Raw genomic sequence first — 22811 nt, 5'->3', positions numbered from 1 at the left:
CCAACCTTAAGAAGCTCTGAAAAAAAAAGAAAACTAACATATTTAAGACAATGGGAAGTCAATTAAGGATTTAACTGCAGAGCCCTGAGTAAAATAGGAAATCAGAATAAAGGGATTCCACTGTGGCTAGAAGAGGTGGGGAAAAGGGGATTTGAGCTGTGGATTCAAGTGTGGAGAAGGGAGCAGTGAATAAAGCAGACAAAAACTTCCCTTTTAGGGAGCTAATGTTGTGAACTGGAGTGCAGAGTGGCAAGAAAAAAGAAATTAATGGGCACATTTTATAATCTCTTAAATAATCATAAGCACTGGGAGAAAAATAATAAGAGAGAGGATAGCAATTTTAGGTGGTGTCCAGAGATAGCCTCAGTGAGAAAGTGTAATTTGAGTAAAGATCAGAAAGAAGCAAGTGGGTGGCCATGTGATAATCTAGGCAGATGGCATCGAGGCAGAGAAAGTAAAAACTGCAAAGGCCCTGAGGTAGAGCGTGGCCGTGACACTGAGAAACAGCAAGAAAGCAGTGTGACTGGGGCAGATTAGGAAAGGAGAAAACAGCGGATGGAGCATGTCTGACACTAACTGCTTCCTTGAATGCAAAACTGTTTTTCACTCATACATATACAGCAGAGAATTTTGCTGCTAGTTCGGTTTCAGCTCTGCTGGCCTAGCAGCATGATTCCTAGTAGTAATGCATCTACTTTCATAAAACAAATGCATTGTGGAGTTCACTACAGGAAGACTTTACTGTGTCAAGGCCCAACATTTTAAAATAGGAGAGTTTTGAAATATCTTCATTGTTTAGAGCCAACCTAGGAAATCACTGGGACCTTGAGACCTGGCATTTCTTCCCCACATGCCCTTCAACCTAACCCCTATAGCCGCCATAGGGGAGGAAAAAATTCTTTTTCCTTCTACCCTCCTAGATTCTCAAGCTGGGGCTCTGTAAAATTAAATTGACAAAAGACAGATTAAAAGGAGAAAAACAAACAGAAGTTTATTAACGTGTACATCACACATACACATGGAAGTATGCAGTAACCCAAAGGGATGCTTAGAATTGGGGCATATATAGCATCTTAACAAAAGAACAATACATTTGTAGAAAAGTGACAAGACAAAGGAAAAGGGTTGTCAGTTTTCAAGGCAGCAACAGTGGGAAGGTAAATATATAGGGGAAACTAGTAGAAAAAAGATCACTTGTCCAAGTCTGTCTCAGGGCCAGATTTCCTCCTTCATCATGGCCATAAAACTTTCAGGATGAGGAGATTTATGGCAGCTCTCATTTTTCAGTAGTTTTTGCCTTTAGTCAGATAAAAAAAAGCTCTGAGAAGATGCTTTTTTGTGTTTGTTGATTCTCATTTGCCTCCAGCTCAAAATAACCCTCATGCCAAATGGCATATTTGGGAGTGGCATATTCTGGTCCCCTATACTAGCAGAATGGGAACCCAAATCCTACTGCTCTGTTGCTGTACCTTTATCATTTCAGATTCTTGCCTCTCACACACACAGGTGCTAAGTCCCTTAGCTCAGTAAATCTTGCTGATTCTGCGCTAAGCTTAACAAGCTCTCTCAAGGCCTGGTCTGTGGTGATTTATACACTGGCAACTTAAAATGTTCCCTAGCATTTCTGTTCTTTCAACCAGATCTCTACAGACTCTTTCTCCATGCAAATTTAACTGGCTGTTAGACAAAGTAACAAGCATGAAATTATAGGAAGGCCATTCAAAGCAGGTTGAGTTCCTCAAAAACGCTCCTTTTGGCGGAGGCTGGGTGGCATGCATTTAAATTATCACTGCATTTCTCCTCACTTACCAGATTAGGTCAGAGAGTTTTTGGTGTTAGCAGAAATGCTACCAAAATCCTGGGTGACTTTCAGTGGTAAGACAGATATTTCAGGAGAGAACATTCTTTCCTCTCCTGTCCTGAAGAAATGGAAATTTTTTAATTACCCTAGCAAGGGAAGGAAGCTGTTCTGACCAAGTTCTCACAAGTCTCACAAGTCATTGGTTACTACAACTTTCAATTCATTTATTGAACATATATTTAGTGAAGTTCACTCTACCAAAATAGCCCAAAGCTAAACTCAAGTCCCCAGTAGAAATGTAAAGTTCATAATCCACGATGAAATGTCTACTGTCCTTCCTAAACTGCTTGGGGACAATATTCCAAGCTTTGTTAGAACTGAAGATTTTCACCTGGAACCCAGTTAAAGGCAGGCACTGATCAGAACAATCAATGGAGGCCTTGCTTCCGCTTCTCCCACCTTTCAGTTCTCCCAGCTTATGAGCTAATTGGGAAAGTAATATATAGAATCATGAAAGTTTTTTTTTTTTTTTTTTTGCGGTACGCGGGCCTCTCACTGCTGTGGCCTCTCCCGTTGCGGAGCACAGTCTCCGGACACGCAGGCTCAGCGGCCATGGCTCACGGGCCCAGCCACTCCACAGCATGTAGGATCCTCCCGGACCGGGGCACAAACCCGTGTCCCCTGCATCGGCAGGCAGACTCTTAACCACTGCGCCACCAGGGAAGCCCATCATGAAAGTTTTAAAACATATGCACACTAAATAATAACCTAAGACAACAATATAATAGAAACCACAAGATAATATAATGGGTCAGAAACATAATATTCACAGGAGGAAGAGATCTCTGTGGGTTGGTATATAGGTGGGGTATCATGGTGGAGGTGTGGGAAATTCAACTGGTTGCAAAAAGTCCAGAAAGTGCAGGCAAAGCATCAAGAAGAACTGTTCATAAAGGGGCAGGTAATGACCCCTCCCCCAGGAGACTGAGGAAATACCTGGGGAAACTTAGGATTATCCCCAAGAATGGGCAAGCCCCCTGCCTTTTAATGGTAGGCAGGAGTCAACCCTACTGTGATACCCACTAAGTGCCACACCAGGGAGAACTGTTCCTCCCCAAACTCCACCAGCACCTCGCAGTTGAGAAACATTACAGCAGCAAAAGGAAATGTTCTAGGACTACGAGTTTACATTTTAGATAGTAACAAGCAAGCCATTAACTGTTTTGGAGCAAACAGATAACTCTTTCCCACTCACCTTCCAAAAATGTATAAAGCATCCCAAAAAAGTCTGTGGAACACTGCAAGATTTTCCTCTGTGGTAAACTAATGCTGAATCACCATCTAAAGGACCCTAAGGGTTCAGGCCAGCAAATGTCTCCTTAAACACATGGTTGCCAACCATCTTTTAGCTTGTACCTTTAATTAACATATTTAATGTACTATGATTACTGTTTAAAAATACAGAAAATGTAAAATGTAAGGATAAGATAAAAAGCGAATAGACATTTCTAACTTTCTCTTGACACCGTACAGAACCTAGATCTACAAATTGACTTCCTTTTTCAGGCAGGAATGGCAAAGCACTCGCAGTGTCCTCAGAGGAGAGCTAGGGATTCCCCAGCAAGGTGTAATCTGATCCACTTGCCCCATGGAAGTGTGAAGGATTAAAGGCACCATGGATCCCAAGGAAGTTGTAATAGCAAGAAGCAGAGACCCTGCCTGGTAGGCTGAGCGGTAAGAATTCGATGACCACAGAAAGATTGCCCATGGCAAGACAAAAATGTTATTTTTTGAAATTCAGGTGCTAGGAGTTGAGTTCATCATGACTGTAGTCCATAGCATATGATCATCATAAGTTGGCACGACCCTCCTCTATTGTTTTCGTTCGTTTAAAATCTATATTTTTTATATATAACAAGTTTTATTTTGGATAAATGCTGTTACTTTGTTACTTAATACGACATGCTTTTATAATCCACACCCGTTGCATCTGTACACCTAGTCCATGACTTTTAGCAATGCAAAGCACCCCACAGAGTATACCCACCTCATTTTGCCTTTCCACTCCTCCAGCAGTAGGCTTCCAAACTGCCTTCAACTCCCCGGTAAAGGAAACCAGAGTATGCCACACCAGAACAATAACTCTTTGAGGTAAAAATTATTTTCAGCTGAAGGCAATTAAGAAGCAGCAAATACAGAAGAAGCTTCTGCTTTTCCACCTAAAGTTAAAATAAATTCTCCTTTTACTGGGGACAGACTCTTGTCGGGCCAGAGACCCCACCAGAGGAACCTGAAAACACATCTTACTACATTAGTTTCCTTCTATCCATTCACCTTCCCAGTTTTCTGCCCTTGGAAGCCTAAAACTGCTTTCCTTTGTCTTGTCACTTCTCACAAATGTATTGTTCTTTGTTACAGATGTTACATAAGCCGAAATTTTAAGCTACAACTTTGAGTTACTTTTCGTTTAGTTTTCTCCTGCGTGATAGGCGCTTCACGTGTTAACAAACGGTTTGTTTTTCTCTTGTTAATCTGTCATTTTGTTAAAGAGTTCCAGCTGAAAACCTAAGATGGGCAGAGGTAAAGTTTTGCCTCCCCTTCGTCATCATCTCTGACAACACAACCACGAACACGCTGCTGCAGGCACCCTCTGCTATATAATTAAGAGGGGCGTTCCTGGTCATAGGGTAAAATAGCATGTGTCTCGACTACACGTGAAGGGGAGGAGTGGAGAAAGTGTTACTTTAGTAATTATTATGAACAATATGAATTATTATGAAGACCAATCAATTGTTTGAGAAATTCCACATTGGCAAGTCCAGAAGGATGGAGAACACGCAGCTGCTTGCAGTGTACAATGATGGGAGAAAGGAGGACACCTTCAAGATGGCGGAAGAGTAACATGTGGAAATCACCTTCCTCCCCACAGATACATCAGAAATACATCTACACGTGGAACAACTCCTACAGAACACCCACTGAATGCTGGCAGAAGACCTCAGACTTCCCAAAAGCCAAGAAACTCCCCACATACCTGGGTAGGGCAAAAGAAAAAACAGAGACAAAGAATAGGGACGGGACCTGGACCAGTGGGAGGGAGCTGTGAAGGAGGAAAGGTTTCCACACACTAGGAAGCCCCTTCGCGGGCGGAGACTGCGGGTGGCGGAGAGGGAAAGCTTCGGCGCCGCGGAGGAGAGCTCAGCCACAGGGGTGCGGAGGGCAAAGAGGAGAGATTCCCGCACAGAGGATCGGTGCCGACCGGCACTCACCAGCCCGAGAGGCTTGTCTGCTCACCCGCTGGGGCGGGCGGGGGCTGGGAGCTGAGGCTCAGGCTTTGGAGCTTAGATCCCAGGGAGAGGACTGGGGTTGGCGGCGTGAACACAGCCTGCAGGGGGCTAGTGCGCCACGGCTAGCCGGGAGGGAGTACGGGAAAATGTCTGCACCTGCCTAAAAGGCAAGAGACGATTGTTTTGGGGTGTGCAAGGAGAGGGGATTCAGAGCACCACCTAAACGAGCTTCAGAGATGGGCGCGAGCCGCGTCTATCAGCACAGACCCCAGAGACAGGCATGAGATGCTAAGGCTGTTGCTGCCGCCACCAAGAAGCCTGTGTGCAAGCACAGGTCACTATCCACACCTCCCCTCGCGGGAGCCTGTGCAGCCCACCACTGCCAGGGTCCCGTAATCCAGGGACAACTTACCGGGAGAACGCACGGCGCACCTCAGGCTGGTGCAACATCACGCCGGCCTCTGCCACCGCAGGCTCACCCTGCATTCTGTACGCCTCCCTCGCCCTGGCCTGAGTGAGCCAGAGCCCCCTAATCAGCTGCTTCTTTAACTCCGTCTTGTCTGGACGAAGAACAGACGCCTTCAGGGGACCTACACACAGAGGCGGGGCCAAATCCGAAGCTGAGCCCCAGGAGCTGTGCGAACAAAGAAGAGAAAGGGAAATCTCTCCCAGCAGCCTCAGGAGCAGCGGATTAAATCTCCACAGTCAACTTGATGTACCCTGCATCTGTGGAATACATGCACAGACAACAAATCATCCCAAAATTGAGGCGGGGGACTTTGGGAGCAACAATATATATATATTTTTTTACTTTTTCTCTTTTTGTGAGTGTGTATGTGTATGCTGCTGTGTGTGATTTTGTCTGTATAGCTTTGCTTTCACCATTTGTCCTAGGGTTCTGTCTGTCAGTTTCTCTTTTTTTTTTTTTAGTATAGTTTTTAGCACTTGTTATCATTGGTAGATTTGTTTTTTGGTTTGCTGGCACTCTGCTGTCTTTTTCTTTTTTTTCTTTTTTTTTTTTTTTTTTGTGCGGTATGCGGGCCTCTCACTGTTGTGGCCTCTCCCATTATGGAGCACAGGCTCTGGACACACAGGCTCAGCGGCCATGGCTCACAGGCCTAGCCGCTCCACGGCATGTGGGATCTTCCCAGACCAGGGCACGAACCCGTGTCCCCTGCATCGGCAGGCAGACTCTCAACCACTGCACCACCAGGGAAGCCCCTTTTTCTTGTTTTTATTACTTCTTAATATTTTTTTTATTTCTAATATTATTTTTTATTTTAATAACTTTATTTTATTTTTTCCTTCTTTCTTCTATTCTCCCCTTTCTTCTGAGCCTTGTGGCTGACAGGGTCTTGGTGCACCAGCCAGGTGTAAGGCCTGTGCCTCTGAGGTGGGAGAGCCAAGTTCAGGACATTGCTCCACCAGAGACCTCCCAGCTCCACATAATATCAAATGGCGAAAGCTCTCCCTGAGATCTCAATCTCAATGTTAAGACTCAGCTCCACTCAACAACCAGGAAGCTACAGTGCTGAACACCCTATGCCAAAAAACTAGCAAGACAGGAACACAACCCCACCCATTAGCAGAGAAGCTGCCTAAAATCATAATAAGGTCACAGACACCCCAAAACACCACTGGATCTGGTCCTGGCCACCAGAAAGACAAGATCCAGCCTTATCCACCACAACACAGGCACCAGTCCCCTCCACCAGGAAGCCTACACAATCCACTGAACCAACCTTAGCCACTGGGGACAGAAAACAAAAACAACGGGAACTATGAACCTGCAGCCTGCGAAAAGGAGACCCCCAAACACAATAAGGTAAGCAAAATGAGAAGACAGAGAAACACACAGCATATGAAGGAGGAAGGTAAAAACCCACCAGACCAAACAAATGAAGAAGAAATAGGCAGTCTACCTGAAAAGGAATTCAGGTAATGATAGTAAAGATGATCCAAAATCTTGGAAATAGAATGGAGAAAATACAAGAAGCATTATCAAGGACCTAGAAAAACTAAAGAGCAATCAAACAGTGATGTACAACACAATAAATGAAATTAAAAATTCTCTAGAAGGAATCAATAGTAGAATTACTGAGGCAGAAGAGCAGATAAGTGACCTGGAAGACAAAATAGTGGAAATAACTACTGCAGATCAGAATAAAGAAAAAAAAAATGAAAAGAAACGAGGACAGTCTCAGAAACCTCTGGGACAACATTAGATGCACCAACATTCGAATAATAGGGGTCCCAGAAGAAGAAGAGAAAAAGCAAGGAACTGAGAAAATATTTGAAGAGATTATAGTTGAAAACCTCCCTGATATGGGAAAGGAAATAGTTAATCAAGTCCAGGAAGTACAGAGAGTCCCATACAGGATAAATCCAAGGAGAAACACACCAAGACATATATTAATCAAACTATCAAAAATTGAATACAAAGAAAAAATATTGAAAGCAGCAAGGGAAAAACAACAAATAACATTCAAGGGAATCCCCATGAGGTTAACTGCTGATCATTCTCAATGGTGAAAAACTGAACCCATTTCCACTAAGATCAGGAACAAGACAAGGTTGCCCACTCTCACCACTCTTATTCAACATAGTTTTGGAAGTTTTAGCCACAGCAATCAGAGAAGAAAAGGAAATAAAAGGAATCCAAATCGGAAAAGAAGAAGTAAAGCTGTCACTGTTTGCAGATGACATGATACTATACATAGAGAATCCTAAAGATGCTACCAGAAAACTACTAGAGCTAATCAGCTAATCAATGAATCTGTTAAAGTAGCAAGATAAAAAATTAATGCACAGAAATCTCTTGCATTCCTATACACTAAAGATGAAATATTTGAAAGAGAAATTAAAGAAACACTCCCATTTCCCATTGCAGCAAGAAGAATAAAATACCTAGGAATAAACCTCCCTAAGGAGACAAAAGACCTGTATGCAGAAAACTATAAGACACTGATGAAAGAAATTAAAGATGATACCAACAGATGGAGAGATATACCATGTGCTTGGATTGGAAGAATCAACATTGTGAAAATGACTATACAATCCAAAGCAATCTACAGATTCAATGCAATCCCTATCAAACTAGCAATGGCATTTTTCAAAGAACTAGAACAAAAAATTGCACAATTTGTATGGAAACACAAAAGACCCCGAATAGCCAAAGCAATCTTGAGAACGAAAAACGGAGCTGGAGGAATCAGGCTCCCTGGCTTCAGACTATACTACAAAGCTACAGTAATCAAGACAGTATGGTACTGGCAAAAAAACAGAAATATAGATCAATGGAACAGGATAGAAAGCCCAGAGATAAACCCACGCACATATGCTCACCTTATCTTTGATAACGAAGGCAAGAATATACAATGGAGAAAAGAGAGCCTCTTCAATAAGTGGTGCTGGGAAAACTAGACAGCTACATGTCAAAGAATGAAATTAGAACATTCCCTAACACCCTACACAAAAATAAACTCAAAATGGATTAAGGACCTAAATGTAAGGCCAGACACCACAAAACTCTTAGAGGAAAATATAGCAGAACACTCTATGACATAAATCACAATAAGATCCTTTTTGACCCACCTCCTAGAGAAATGGAAATAAAAACAAAAATAATCAAATGGAACTTAATGAAATTTAAAAGCTTTTGCACAGCAAAGGAAACCATAAACAGGATGAAAAGACAACCCTCAGAATGGGAGAAAATCTTTGCAAATGAAGCAACTGAAGAAGGATTAATCTCCAAAATTTACAAGCAGCTCATGCAGCTGAATATGAAAAAAACAAACAACCCAATCCAAAAATGGGCAGAAGACCTAAATAGACATTTCTCCAAAGAAGATATACAGATTGCCAACAAACACATGAAAGAATGCTCAACATCACTAATCATTAGAGAAATGCAAACTAAAACTTCAGTGAGGTATCATGTCACACCAGTCAGAATGGCCATCATCAAAAATCTACAAAGAATAAATGCTGTAAAGGGGGTGCAGAAAAGGGAACACTCTTGAAGTGTTGGTGGGAATATAAATTGATACAGCCACTATGGAGAACAGTATGGAGGTTCTTAGAAAACTAAAAATAGAAATAACATATGATCCAGCAATCCCACTACTGGGCATATACCCTGAGAAAACCATAATTCAAAAAGAGTCAGGTACCACAGTGTTCATTGCAGCACTATTTACAATAGCCAGGACATGGAAGCAACTTAAATGTCCATCGACAAATGAATGGATATAGAAGATGTGGCACATATATACAATGGAATATTACTCAGCCATTAATAGGAACGAATTGAGTTATTTGTAGTGAGGTGGATGGATGTAGAGTTTCTCATACAGAGTGAAGTAAGTCAGAAAGAGAAAAACAAATACCATATGCTAACACATATATATGGAATCTAAAAAAAAAAATATATATATATATGGCTATGAAGACCCTAGTGGCAGACAGGAATAAAGCAATTATACTAACACACCACTGTAAAACAATTATACTCCAATAAAGATGTTTTAAAAAAGGTAAATACAAGAAGAAATAACAAACAGAACTAAAAGTGGTTGACTTGGGAAAGAGAAGCATAGAGAAGAATCTTCTGTTACAGACCTATATGTGATTTACCTTTAAAATTATATTCTGTATGGACTTCCCTGGTGGTCCAGTGGGTAAGACTCCATGCTTCCAATGCAGAGGGCCCTGGTTCAGTCCCTAGTTGGGGAACTAGATCCTGCATGCATGCCACAACTAAGAGTCCGCATGTTGCAACTAAGAAGTCTGCGTGCCTCAACTAAGACCTGGTGCAGCCAAAATAAACAAATAAATAAATATTACAAAAAAAAAGATGTGAGGAAGAAAGAGTAAAAGCAAATGGGACATGGAGAAAGGGAAAAACACTATTAAGATAAAGAGAAAACAAAAACATCAGAAGCACTGAAAAGGGGACTGTAGTAACAAGAAAGAGGGTAGCACACACAATTGTCCCTTAAAACCAGCATTCCTCTAAAGCCTGGGAGAGAAGCTCCCCTGCACTGAGCCTTATATTTTAGAGGTCCCCATCTTACCCTCCTCCATCACACGCCTCCTCACAGAGATAGGGATCAAGGTGATGTGCCTGCCTATGGTCTGTGCCTCTACTTCTACATAATGCTTGAGGTATACAGACCCTGAAATTCCTGTCCCAATGGGCCTAATTCCAATTTCAGGCCCTGCTTGATCCTCTCCCATGATCCAGCTGTCTGAGAGACAACCACTGTGTACACTCTTGGGCTCAGGAGACGGGCAAGGGCAGCTGTTTCAATGTGTGCAGAGAGGGCTGGGACCCATGGGCTGGTTTGCCCTCCTACTTTCAAATGAGGCCTTGTTTCAGGACAGAGTCAGAGATGGAAAGATGAGGAGGCTGGGCTATGGGCTAGAGGTTAGAGGGGAAGTGAAAGCCTGACCTTCCAGCTTCCTATTGCTTTGATGAACTTAAAAGGGAAATGCTGGTGCAGGTAGCAGTGTTGATGGCAACTTGTGGTAAGAGGTAACCTGGAGAGGACAGGGGAGATGAAGAGAAATCTTGAAGATGCAATATTCAGGACCTTCACAAGGTAGCTGGATGGTGGGGCAAAGGTGGAGGTGAGAGATGAGTCAATAGTCCAGCCATGGGAGGGATAATTGGGTTTCTCCTGCATAAAGAGAAAGAGAAACTCAGGGAGGGCCTAGAAGTGAGCATTGGCTAGCCAACAAGTGAAGGAGAAATTGCTTCCCCTTCTCTCCTCCTGCCCTGACCCAGTGGCCACTACCAATGAGCCTTTCTGGAGAGAATCATGGTCTTTGGCAAGTATTATATTCATTTTAACTTGCACTGTTCACAGTTATTTGTTACGAATTGTTGCTTTACACATAGTTTTGAACTTTTCACTATGAAGGTGCATTTGCCAATCCAGAAGCATACAACATATTTATTTAAAAGTTTGTTGGTTTAATTTATATTAAATCAAAAGGTTTTTGGTTTGATTTGATTATATTTATAAATGCTTATATTATAAGCATTTAGACATATGGTACATAGGCCTCCATTTGTACTCTCGCCTGGACTCTGCAAATATAAAATGAGAATGTCCAGCCATTCTACTCTGTGAGAAGTCAACTGCCAGTGTGAGAGCATCTGTGATGGGCCAGGAACTGGGTTTTACTTATGTCATTTTACTTAAACATCCCAGCAATTTTATGAGGTTAAACAGGCATATAAACAAACTGAGGACCACAGAGGTTAAGATGCTTGGCCAAGATCACATAGCTAATAGGCAAGGACCTGGAACTCCAACAAAATTCTTTCCAACCACAAAGCATTCTCTTTCCACTAGATTATGGCTCAGTTTACTCCAGTGCCGAGATGTAGGTGCAATGGCAGCGTAGTTGCTCTTTGCTTTTGTTTTCATTTAGAATGGGGAAAATGAACCAACAACTGCCTCCTAAGCCAAACAGAGCATCTCCTTAGAGAGACCCAGACTCTAGGAGCTTGTTTTTACCAAGGCCCTTGTAATAGGAATGAGATGCCTTCCCAAGGTTCCCAAGGTGCTCCTTTGGAAACACAATTTAAGCTAAATTAAATTGGGAAGACCAACAGAGAGTCTTTCAATGCAACAAATCAGGAGGAAAAAACCTGCTCCTCACTTAAAGATAAAATGAAGGAAAAAAAAAATCTGGAGAGGGACCTGTGCTCTGAAGTTGTGTGTGTGTGTGTGTGTGTGTGTGTGTGTGTGTGTATGAGAGAGAGAGAGAGAGAGAGAGGTGTTCTTTTAACTGTTTGAAAATAACCAGAAAAAGCCAAGTTGGTGACTCATCCTTTTTTATGAATCGCTAACCAATTCCTTCTGTTGATAAATATCAGAGCCCTCTTAAGAGTTTTATTCTTCATATTTAAAAAGTACCTTCTGCTTTTAGATCCACTAAAAAACATAACTGTCAAAGAAGTGGACCCATTTCCCTATTACTTTTATTATCTTTCTGAAACACAAATCTGGTCATGTTACTCCCCTACTTTAAAATGCTTCAATAGCTCCAACTGCCTATTAGATCAAATCGAATGCATGACATTCAAGATCTTTTAATATGTGAATCAAGCCAATTACTTCATCTTTAGTTCCTGCCCTTCGCTGCATGATATATCCTATTAAAATATGCCCAAATCGATGCCATGCCCCAATCAGGCCCCACCATTTCATATCAGGGGCTTAGGCTGAGGCCCCTGCCTTCTTCACTATGCCTTGAAATTGTATTTATTCTTCAAGATCCATTTCAGAATAACCTATACACTAAAGCCCTCTCCAACTATATCCTAGACAAGTGATTACCACAGTTTTGAAATACAGACATTAATATAAAAAAATAAGGGAGTTCTAATATGGGATTGTTCACTGTTACTTCGCCAAGTAAGATCACACACACATATACACACACACCTATCATAATATATAGGACAAGATAGAAACAAAAAGGAAGAATATAATCTCAGAATAAATAAGAGTGTTTCAAGTTCATGAATTTTGTTTTATGAACATTTCACTCATTTGGTTTTTCTTAGTTTGCCACAGGAAAACAAATCAAAAAAATAGCCATGGACTTGCATTTGGGAACCACTGTCCTAGACTGTGGGTAGAATTGATGGCTCCACTGATTTGGCTTCCAATACTTTGTACAGATTTGTTACATTGAGTTGTAATTATTTTACTGAATCTCATCCTCTTCTCACTGATTTTTGAACTTTTGAGTATAGGAATTATCATTATTATTGTTATTATTATTATTATCATTCTATATATTCCAACTACCTAGTACATAATAGGGGCTCAATAAATGTCTGTTAAATTAATATTTATATGAATGGCTCTGGGTGCAGAAGGAATGCCAAGACAGGCTAGTCCCAGGCCAAAAACTTTCCTTTTTATTCTAGTAAGGGGACATAGTTCCATTTCTGGGTGTTTATCATCACCGATGTTTCCTGCACCATAAAATATCATCTGCGAGACTCTTCTCACACAAAACTCTGCTGGTAACAGCATGTTAGACAATGTTCCCCTTCTCTAGGTTATAATCATCCTCTCCCTTATCATCATTCTTTAAAGGTATCCTCTTCCCCACCCTGTAGCCTTCAAGGGATTTTACAAAATGAGCATTTCATCTGCTCTTTAAGGTCATTCGTTAGGATGCTTTAGGTTACAAATAATATGGCAGCCTAACTCAAACTGGATTTTATAAAAAGGTAATTTATTAATTCATGTAACTGAAAAATAGCTCAGCTAAAGCTTGATTCAATAGCTCACTGTTGCCATCTTGGACCTGATTTCTTCTTATCTTGTCACTCTGCCTTCAGCATCATCTAGCACTGGTCTCCTTTGTGGTCTTGAGAGAGACAGCTATCAACAGCTCCACACACTATATGCTTTTTCTTCCTCAACTTGCAGAAAAGAACATAATTTTCCCTACATTCCCACAAATTCAATCTAATTACGATAGTTCAGGTTACCTGCCCACATCTGAACTGAGGCCAGTGGAATAAAATTCACTGACTAATTACAATCTCAGGTTCTAATGCCGAAGATAGAACATAGAGCCAGATTTCCAGGAAACATATAAATTCCCACATGGATATCTAGGGTTATTGCAAAGAAATAAAGTAGCAATAATTGTTGGCACAAATGTCCACTACACTCTGTACAAGTGATAATTTTCTGAAGACATAAGTATCCTCAAAAACCTGAGGACTTTCACAAATATACTTATGGATGTTTTAAAATCTCTCTCTCTCAAAAGAAGAAAATGATACCTTCCCAAGACTCTTATACCACCCCCACAAAAAGCAGCCACATTATTCTTCTTTAACAAAGTAGAATTTAAAGATCTCTTCTAGAAAAAGATGGATGATGGTAAAGGAGCTGTTTCAGAAGCTGACTCAGAAAGTAATGATTAATTATATTCTTGCAGGCTGAACTGCTCAAATGTACTAGACAGCATCATCTTCCAGCTTCTAAAGAGATTCCTTGCCTGTGGCAGTGAGATAGGAATGGAAGGTTAGTCACTTGATCCTTCCACAGAAGCAATAATTCACTGCCTCCAAGATGAGCTCTCCAAAGGAACACATTTGAGGGACTGTATAAAACCAATCCACTCATCTAAAATGGACAGATTCTTAGAAGCTGTTGTAGTGGAAGCCTGCTTTTACCTGAAGAATTCAGATCGGCTTCCCATCTAGACTAAATTCCCTTGATGAATACTGCAGATAGACTATCATGATCTAAGAAATGACTAAAGGCTTATAGTCTTAAAGGGATAGTAAGTCTCAAATTTTATTTGTCATAGAATTTTTAGTTAACTGAGATTTCAACTCCAGTTATAATTTTCATTACCCTTGAGGTAAACTGTTGTAGTAATGGCCCCAGTGAATTATGCCTTTTGGTATCCATGCCCACTGGGTATTACACACATACACATACACATTGACTCTGAGATTGGCCATATAACTTGATTTGGCCAATGGAACGTTATCAAACATAACACAATAGAGGCTTGAAAAGTGCTTGCCTATTGGGAACTATTCCACCACCATGTGGAAGAGCCCAGGTAGCTCTTGGAGGATGTGAGAGCATGTGGAGAAAGGTCTCTGCTGTTCAAGCCATCCCAGTTATTCAAGATAACCTAGCCAAAGCCCAAATGCATGTGTGAATCCAGCCATCACCATGTGGAGCAGAAATGAATTGTCTCAAGATGACATCAACCCATATTTCCAACCTATAGAACTATGAGCAAATCAATGGATGTCATTTTGAGCCACTAAGTCTTGAGCTATATAGATACACAACAAACTATAACTGGCACAACCCTCAGACCTCAGAACACCTACACACCTTAGTCTACATAGCAGGTGAACAATAAATGTCTACTGAACCATATAATAAATTAATCTAATTGTGTTGGTCATTCATGTGAATTACATATTTGTAAAAAGCTTTTCTAATAGAATGTTAGAAAAGATGTCAGATTTTACTGCTAAATTAATTTTGGCCCTTTATTTTATTCAAAAGAAGATAGGAGGCCATCTTCTAGTTAGTCTAGTAAAGCTATAAAATAGGCTTTCCTAGTAATGGAAGTAATTGACCTAAAATGCTTAGCTCGGTTTCTGACCCTTGATACATGTTGTTACTGATGACATTGAGGATGATTGTGAATATAAATGATGATGCTGACTATAAATGCCTCAAGTATAGGGGCTATCTCAGTCCATATTTTATTCATGGTACATGATTTACAGTATCATGGATATATTTTAGAAGTGAGGCTTATGATGAAGAGGATGATAATACTAGATACATGTATAGCAGGGAGAGTTTTTTTAAAATTCTACTTGGAAAATATTGTGATTCTTCTTCAATATGATAACTCACATATTTACTCAGTTACACAAAATTCTTATCCCTTCAAATATTGCCTCTTCTCTGTTCCTTTTTTTTCATTCTTTATCCTGCTTTATCTATTAACGGCTGCTGATCTTTCCATTTTATTATCTCTCTGTCAGACCGCCTAGGAATTTTCCTTTAATGATATTAGTTCAACTAATTCTCTCTTCTATCCTTAATCATCTATTTAACTCATCTCTCATGTATATAATTTCAAGGTTTGTATTTTTTATTACTAGACATCTCTTTGGTTCTTCTTTTCTAATCCACATATTTATTTTTTTAATTTATTTACTTTTTATACAGCAGGTTCTTATTAGTTATAAATTTTATACATATTAGTGTATATATGTCAATCCCAATCTCCCAATTCATCCCACCATCACCACCCTCCCCACTTCCCCCCTTGGTGTTCATATGTTTGTTCTCTACATCTGTGTCTCTATTTCTGCCTTGCAAACTGGTTCATTTGTACCATTTTTCTATATTCCACATATATGCGTTAATATATGATATTTGTTTTTCTCTTTCTTATTTCACTCTGTATAACAGTCTCTAGTTCCATCCACATCTCTACAAATAACCCAATTTCTTTCCTTTTTATGTTTGAATAATATTCCATTGTATATATGTACCACATCTTCTTTAACCATTCATCTGTTGATGGGCATTTAGGTTGCTTCCACGACCTGGCTATTGTAAATAGTGCTGCAATGAACATTGGGGTTCTTTCTGAATTATGTTTTTCTCTGGCTATATACCCAGTAGTGGGATAGCTGGGTCATAGGGTAATTCTATTTTTAGTTTTTTAAGGAACCTCCATAGAGTTCTCCATAGCAGCTCTATCAATTTACATTCCCACCAACAGTGCAAGAGGATTCCCTTTTCCCCACACCCTCTCCAGCATTTGCTGTTTGTAGATTTTCTGATGATGCCCATTCTAAGCAGTGTGAGGTGATACCTCACTGTAGTTTTGATTTGCATTTCTCTAATAATTAGTTATGTTGAGATGGTTTTCATGTGCCTCTTGGCCATGTGTATGTCTTCTTTGGAGAAATGTCTATTTAGGCCTTCTGCCCATTTTTTGATTGGGTTGTTTGTTTTTTTAATATTGAGCTGTGTAAGCTGTTTATATATTTTGGAGATTAATCCTTTGTCCAGAGATTCGTTTGCAAATACTTTCTCCCATTCTGAGAGGTGTCTTTTCATTTTGTTTATAGTTTCCTTTGCTGTGCCAAAGCTATTAAGTTTCATTAGGTCCCATTTGTTTATTTTTGTTTTTATTTCCATTACTCTAGGAAGTAGGTAAGAAAGATCTTGCTGTGATTTATGTCAAAGAGTGTTCTTCCTATGTTTTTCTCTAAGAGTTTTATAGTGTCAGGTCTTACATTTAGGTCTTTAATCCATTTTGAGTTTATTTTTGTGTAGGGTGTTAGGGAATGTTCTAACTTCATTCTTTTCCATGTAGCTGTCCAGTTTTCTCAGCACCACTTATTGAAGAGACTGTCCTTTCTCCATTGTATATCCTTGCCTCCTTTGTCATAGATTAGTTGACCATAGGTGTGGTGGTTTATCTCTGGGCTTTCTATCCTGCTCCATTGATATATTTCTGCTTTTGTGCCAGTACCATATTGTCTTGATTACTGTAGGTTTGTAGTATAGTCTAAAGTCAGGGGGTCTGATTCCTACAGCTCCGTTTTTTCCCCTAAAGATTGCTTTGGCTATCTGGGGTCTTTTGTGTCTCCATAAAAATTTTAAGATTTTTTGTTCTAGTTCTGTAAAAAATGCCATTGGTAGTTTGATAGGGATTGCACTGAATCAGTATATTGCTTTGGGTAGTATAGTCATTTTCACAATATTGATTCTTCCAATCCAAGAACGTGGTATATTTCTCCATCTGTTTGTATCATCTTTGATTTCTTTCATCAGTGTCTTATAGTTTTCTGAGCACAGGTCTTTTGTCTCCTTAGGGAGGTTTATTTCTAGGTATTTTATTCTTTTTGCTGCAATGGTAAATGGGATTGTTTCCTTAATTTCTCCTTCTGCTCTTTCGTTGTTAGTGCATAGGAATGCAAGATATTTCTGTGCATTAATTTTGTATCCTGCAACTTTACCAAATTCATTGATTAGCTGTAGTAGTTTTCTAGTGGCAGCTTTACGATTCTCTATGTATAGTATCATGTCATCTGAAGACAGTGACAGTTTTACTTCTTCTTTTCCAATGTGTATCCCTTTTATTTCTTTTTCTTCTCTGATTGTCGTGGCTAGGACTTACAAAACTTTCTTGAATAATAGTGGCGAGAGTGGATATCCTTGTCTTGTTCCTGATCTTAGAGGAAATGGTTTCAATTTTGCACCATTGAGAATGAGGTTTGCTGTAGGTTTGTCGTATATGGCGTTTATTAGGTTGAGGTAGGTTACATCTCTGCCCACTTTCTGGAGAGTTTTTAATCATACATGGGTGTTGAATTTTGTCAAAAGCTTTTTCTGCATCTATTGAGATGATAATATGGTTTTTATTCTGCAACTTGTTAATATGGTGTATAACATGGATTGATTTGAACGTATTGAAGAATCTTTGTATCTCTGGAATAAATCCTATTTGATCATGGTGTATGATCCTTTTAATGTGTTGTTGGATTTTGTTTGCTAATGTTTTGTTGAGAATTTTTGCATCTATGTTCATCAGTGATATTGGTCTGTAATTTTCTTTTTTTTGGAGTATCTTTGTCTGGTTTTGGCATCAGGGTGATGGTGGCCTCATAGAATGAGTTTGGGAGTGTTCCTTTCTCTATAGTTTTTGGGAAGAGTTTGAGAAGGATGGGTGTTAGCTCTTTTCTAAATGTTTGACAGAATTTAACTGTGAAGCCATCTGGTCCTGGACTTTTGTTTGTTGGAAGATTTTTAATCACAGTTTCAATTTAATTACTTGTGATTGGTCTGCTCATATTTTCTATTTCTTCCTGGTTCAGTCTTGGAAGGTTGTACCTTTCAAGGAAGGTTATACCTTTCTAAGAATTTGTCCATTTTTTCCAGGGTGTCTATTTTTTCTGGCATAGAGTTGCTTGTAGTAGTCTCTTATGCTTTGTATTTCTGCAGTATCCATTGTAACTTCTCCTTTTTCATTTCTAATCCTGTTGATTTGAGTCCTCTCCCACTTTTTCTTCATGGGTCTGGCTAAAGGTTTATCAATTTTCTTTATCTTCTCAAAGAACCAGCTTTTAGTTTTATTGATCCTTGCTATTGTTTTCTTGGTTGCTATTTCATTTATTTCTGCTCTGATCTTTATGATTTCTTTCCTTCTACTAACTTTGGGTTTTGTTTGTTCTTATTTCTCTAATTCCTTTAGGGGTCAGGTTAGATTGTCTATTTGAGTTGTTTCTTGAGGTAGGATTGTATTGCTATCAACTTCTCTTTTAGAACTGCATCTCATAGATTTTGGATCGTCATGTTTTCTTTGTCATTTGTCTCTATTTTTTTTTTTTTTTTTTGCGGTACGCAGGCCTCTCACTGTTGTGGCCTCTCCCATTGCGGAGCACAGGCTCTGGACACGCAGGCTCAGCGGCCATGGCTCATGGGCCCAGCTGCTCCGCGGCATGTGGGATCTTCCCGGACCGGGGCACGAACCCGTGTCCCCCACATTGGCAAGCGGACTCTCAACCACTGCGCCACCAGGGAAGCCCTGTCTCTAAGTATTTTTTGATTCCCTCTTTGATTTCTTCAGTGATCTCTTGATTTTTTAGTAATGTATTTTTTACCCTCCATGTGTTTGTGTTTTTAATGTTTTTTTCCCTGTAATTGATTTCTAATCTCATAGCGTTGTGGTTGGAAAAGATGTTTGATATGATTTCAATTTTCTTAAATTTACCGAGGCTTGATTTGTGACCCAAGATATGATCTATCCTGGAGAATGTTCTGTGTGTACTTGAGAAGAAAGTATAATCTGCGGTTTTCGGATGGAATGTCCTTTAAATATCAATTAAATCTGTCTGGTCTATTGTGTCATTTAAAGCTTGTGTTTCCTTATTAATTTTCTGTCTGGATGATCTGCCCATTGGTGTAAGTGAGGTGTTAAAGTCCCCCACTATTATTGTGTTACTGTCAAATTCCTCTTTTATAGCTGTTAGCAGTTGCCTTATGTATTGAGGTGCTGTTATGTTCGGTGCATATATATTTATAATTGTTATATTTTCTTCTTGGATTGATCCCTTGATCATTATGTAGTGGCCTTCCTTGTCTCTTGTAATAGTCTTTATTTTAAAGTCTATTTTGTCTGATATAAGAATTGCTACTCCAGCTCCCTTTTGATTTCCATTTGCATGGAATATCTTTTTCCATCCCCTCACTTTCAGTCTGTATGTGTCCCTAGGTCTGAAGTGGGTCACTTGTAGACAGCATATAGTTGTGTCTTGTATTTGTATCCATTCAGCGAGCCTGTGTCTTTTGGTTGGAGCATTTAATCCATTCACATTTAAGGTAATTATTGATATGTATGTTCCTATTACCATTTTCTTAATTGTTTTGAGTTTGTTTTTGTAGGTCCTTTTCTTCTCTTGTGTTTCCCACTTAGAGAAGTTCCTTTAGTATTTGTTTGGTGGTGCTGAATTCTCTTAGTTTTTGCTTGTCAAGAAAGCTTTTGATTTCTCCATCGAATCTGAATGAGGTCCTTGCTGGGTAGAGTGATCTTTGTTGTAGCTTCTTCCCTTTCATCACTTTAAGTATATCATGCCACTCCCTTCTGGCTTGTAGAGTTTCTGCTGAGAAATCAGCTGTTAACCGTGTGGGAGTTCCCTTGTATGTTATTTGTCATTTTTCCCTTGTTGCTTTGAATAACTTTTGTCTTTAATTTCTGTTAATTTGATTATTCTGTGTCTCAGCGTGTTTCTCCTTGGGTTTATCCTGCCTGGGACTCTCCGCACCTCCTGGACTTGGGTGGCTATTTCCTTTCCCATGTTAGAGAAGTTTTCAACTATAATCTCTTCAAATATTTTCTCAGGTACTTTCTCTCTCTTTTCTCCTTCTGGAATGTTGGTGCATTTAATGTTGTCCCAGAGGTCTCTTAGGCTGTCTTCATTTCTTTTCATTCTTTTTTCTTTATTCTGTTCTGCGGCAGTGAATTCCATCATTCTGTCTTCCAGGTCACTTATCTGTTCTTCTGCCTCCGTTATTCTGCTATTGATTCCTTCTAGTGTATTTTTCATTTCAGTTATTGTATTGTTCACCTCTGTTTGTTCTTTAATTCTTCTAGGTATTTGTTCTTTAATTTTTCTAGGTATTTGTTAAACATTTCCTGCATCTTTTCAATCTTTGCCTCCATTCTTTTTCTGAGGTCCTGGATCATCTTCACTATCATTATTCTGAATTCTTTTTCTGGAAGGTTGCCTATCTCCACTTCATTTAGTTGTTTTTCTGGGGTTTTATCTTGTTCCTTCATCTGGTACATAGTTTTCTGCCTTTTCATTTTGTCTATCTTACTGTGAATGTGGTTTTCATTCCACAGGCTGCAGAACTGTAGTTCTTGCTTCTGCTGTCTGCCCTCTGGTCCACATATTCTTTTTTATACAATTTTATTCTTTCATTGTGTTTTGTGTTTAATTTTTATTTTTACAATTATTTTAAATATTCTTATTTTATAGCTTCTGGTTTAAAATTTTTGGATTTTAGGATAGTAATTATTCTATTGGCTGCATCTGCTCAATCTTGCTTATGTAATGTGTAGTTTTTAAACATGAGCTCATCTTCAAGGATGAATGTTTATTCCTTGGGAGTCCTATGTTTTCCAGTTTATAAAATTATTAGAATGGAGTGATTTCAGCCATTTTATTGCCTGGAGAATAAGGAGTTTCAACAGTTCTGCCCCATTTTTAATGCCCAAGTACCTGATAGGATGCCAAGTCCTTTTTGGTTGAGCTCTGGACACAACCCCCAAGTTCCAGTCCAACTGCACACCTCAGTAGTTATCTAACAAAGGCAAACTTGTTCCTCCCCTCTCCCACATCATGTGTCTTACACTTGCTGTAATTCCTAATGTGTCCTAAGCACACAGTCTGAATCAGTTTCTACACCATCATCTTTCCTCCTGTTCTCTATTCATTTCTTTCTTCTCCTCAATCTTAAGCTTTCTTCTTCACTTCCTGCTTTTGGTAGCATGTTTATCCCACCTGGTCTTCAGCTCTACCTCCTCAAATTCCTCCTCGTCCTTCTGTATTGGAACGACTTACTAAAATTCTCTTTTTTAGTTATAAAGTAAGGATACGATCAAATGACTCTGATCTCAAATAGATGTATACACAGAATACATATAGAATTTGGGATGATTTTGCATTTTATCACAAAATTTATTTATGAATCTAAGATTAAGTTTTGTTAAGAATAAAATTAACAAAATTGGCCTCCAGAATATTAGCCTTAAATTTACCTCACAGAGAGATTGCCAAAAACAAACAATAATGGCTCTACAATATTTAAAAATTTAAGTGTATAAGAATGGTAGTAGCTCCAGAAAAACTAAAACCAGTTCATTGTTTTGGCAACATTCTTGGAAAAACAACAACAAAATTTGCAGGGTCATGAAAAAAGGGCCTAATTCTCTAAAGTTGATGGCAATTATATTTCCCATTAAGCAAACTCACTAGAAATAGCACTGTCTGAACAGTGAAAAAAATTTTTTTTACTGAATTTCTGAACTTAGAACTGAGAAAACTGTTGTGTACACAGTTCTAGAGGACAGCCTTGAGATTTCTCTTCACTATACAAGTCTTGGAAAAAGCAACTAGTGAGTAAGTAAAGGGATGGCAGAGACAAAGCAGAGATCTCCATGCCGATTACCCACCACATCAAGGAGGGAAAGAAATTGGGAGCAGACACCTAATCACATAGCCATACATACTGGGAAACATCTAGGGAGTGAAATGTCCAGAGATGGTCAGGGATGTGTCCATTCATTTAGCAATGTTTCATGAGGACCCTCTATATGTAAGGCACTGCCATGCTGAGCAGGGAAGGAGTTGAAAGTGATTTCAGATGAATAGTCTATCCTCTATAATTTGCTCATCTGGTGTAAAACAAAAATAGGATAAAATGTCACATCAAAGTCCCACATGAGTAATACAGTAAAAAGTTAAATACGTGCAGCAGACAGAAAAAAATGTTCTTTAATTTTGAAAAACCTGATTTTGGTTAAAGAAATAGCACAAGTTTATTGCTAGTGCTCCCCTACTCCAGGCCAGAAATTTCTCAAAGAAAGTCAAATTTTCTTAACTGTTTAGT

This window comes from Tursiops truncatus, chromosome 3 (genome assembly GCF_011762595.2).
Source record: "Tursiops truncatus isolate mTurTru1 chromosome 3, mTurTru1.mat.Y, whole genome shotgun sequence".
NCBI classification, from domain to species: Eukaryota; Metazoa; Chordata; class Mammalia; order Artiodactyla; family Delphinidae; genus Tursiops; species Tursiops truncatus.
The sequence above is the reverse complement of the archived record's forward strand: the minus strand, read 5'-3'. Positions refer to the sequence as shown.